Below are 2,500 nucleotides of genomic sequence, written 5' to 3'. Positions count from 1 at the left end.
GTATGTGTGTGAATATGCGTGTGACCAAAAGGGATACGATTCACACGTGCACGCGAGGTAAATAATTGCTCACTGAGCACTACTGCTGCTGCTGCTGATCATAATTGTCAAGCGAATATAATGGCTGATGATTATCTAATCTTTGATTTTGATGCTGTGCCAATGCATATGATTATTATTCATGAACGGAAAATTGTGTTCAGATTGTTTGATTGTTTCGCTTCCGATTGCGTGCGTGCATGCGTGTGTGTGTGTGTGTGTGTGTGTGTGTGTGTGTGTGTGTGTGTGTGTTATGGAAATTGATAAGAAAGTCCTGATGATTGTCACCGTGAGGAATAAGGGCAACTATAATGTCATGAGATATATACGCAGTTCTTGTTATGCGATGCACAATTCTTCTCATGTCCTCTCTCTCTCTGTGTGTCTGTGTCCCAAATGGATCACTGCTGAGAAGACTTGATGAAAATGGGCCCGGTTGTTTTGTTTTTTTGCCTTGATTTCTTCCAGCGTTTTATGAATAAACAGGCTGTGATTGATTAAACGACATGACTGTGTGTCAGTGTTTATCTCTGATTTATGTCTGTCTGTCTGTCTCTCTGTCTGTCTGTCTGTCTCTCTGTGTGACTTTCTCCCTGTCTCTGTCTCTCCGACTCTCTCTGTGTCTCCGTCTGTGTCGGTGTAGGTCTCTGTTTGTGTTTCTCTCGCTCTGTATCTCTCTGTGTTGCTTTCTGACTCTGTTTGTCTGTCTGCCTCTCTCTCGCTTGTCCTTCACTCTTTTCGGGCACATACACGCACGAACACACATACAGTACGTGCGCACCTACACACACGTTTGCACCCATGCACACACACACACACACACACACACACACACACACACACACATAAGACAGTTACTTCCAAAAGATGCAGTTGATGACTTTTCTTCCAATATTTCATTAGCCACTGAAAAGATTTTGAATGATTATTCATTGCTTAGAATGTTTTCAGAAATTTTAAAATCCAGTCCAGTTGGTATCCTCCCTTGATGCATTATATTTAATACTGTTATTTATATTTACATTGTTGTAGGGTAATACTTGTTGATATGCATATACATATTCTCCTTCCTATGACAACTCATTCAATACACACACCACAACCTCTTTAGACTTTTTCTTATAATATACTTTTCCTCTGATACATAACATGAACTTTATTATTATTATTATTTTTTACACTAATATTCACATGCATTCCCTTTCCTTTATACACTACTTTACTCCTTTCCGTCTAAAAACACTTATAGTGAATAGACGTTAAACTGAAGAAAACACACACACACACACACACACACACACACCACACACACACTGAGACACACATGCGAGCGCACGCACACCAAACCTTTCTGTGTTTGATTATTATATAATGATTCCATAGAGGCTTTGATCTTTGCAACCACATCACAAGTCACACATGCGCATCGTCACATACATAGAAGCATTATATTAAAAAAAAAAAAAAAAGGCTGGCTTACAGAAGCACATAGTCATGACAGCTGGGTTTCTGACGCACACATTCATAAAAGCTGGCTTACATATACTGGCTTTCAGAAGAACATATTCAAGAAAGCTGGCTTAAATCGTTGCTTATTCCCGAAAGCTGACAAACAGAAGTACATGTCCCATAAAGCTGGCTCACAGAAGCACATTTTCAAGAAAGTGGATGTTTTTCATCCTGCATCCTGGAGTGATGGCCTAGAGGTAACGCGTCCGCCTAGGAAGCGAGAGAATCTGAGCGCGCTGGTTCGAATCACGGTTCAGCCGCCGATATTTTCTCCCCCTCCACTAGACCTTGAGTGGTGGTCTGGACGCTAGTCATTCGGATGAGACGATAAACCTAGGTCCCATGTGCAGCATGCACTTAGCGCACGTAAAAGAACCCACGGCAACAAAAGGATTGTTCCTGGCAAAATTCTGTAGAAAAATCCATGTCGATAGGAAAAACAAATAAAACTGCATGCAGGAAAAAATACAAAAAAAAATGGGTGGCGCTGTAGTGTAGCGACGCGCTCTCCCTGGGGAGAGCAGCCCGAATTTCACACAGAGAAATCTGATGTGATAAAAAGAAATACAAATACAAATACATAAACGGCAAGAAAGCATTCAGTGGCAACTGACGCATTGTGGGGAGTGCGCTCGTGTGCGTGGGTGGGTGTAACTAGTAGAGAGAGAGACACAGAGAGAGAGAGACACAGAGACCAGAGAGACACACAGAGACAGAGACAGAGACAGGCAGAGACACAGAGACAGAGACACAGAGAGAAAGATCAATGTGTGGAAGGTCCATGATTAGGAATTGTACGGAAGGGAGGTTATAAAAAAAAATTCCCTCTGCAATCGTCTTTACCTTGGTTTGCTCCCTTAGCACAAAAACTGAAAATTCACATTCTCCGAAAAATCACACATGCCCAAAAACAACACACACACACACACACACACGCACGCACGCACGCACA

Source organism: Babylonia areolata, chromosome 8 (genome assembly GCF_041734735.1).
Source record: "Babylonia areolata isolate BAREFJ2019XMU chromosome 8, ASM4173473v1, whole genome shotgun sequence".
In the NCBI taxonomy this organism is placed as follows: Eukaryota; Metazoa; Mollusca; class Gastropoda; order Neogastropoda; family Buccinidae; genus Babylonia; species Babylonia areolata.
This window is presented reverse-complemented; position numbering follows the sequence as displayed.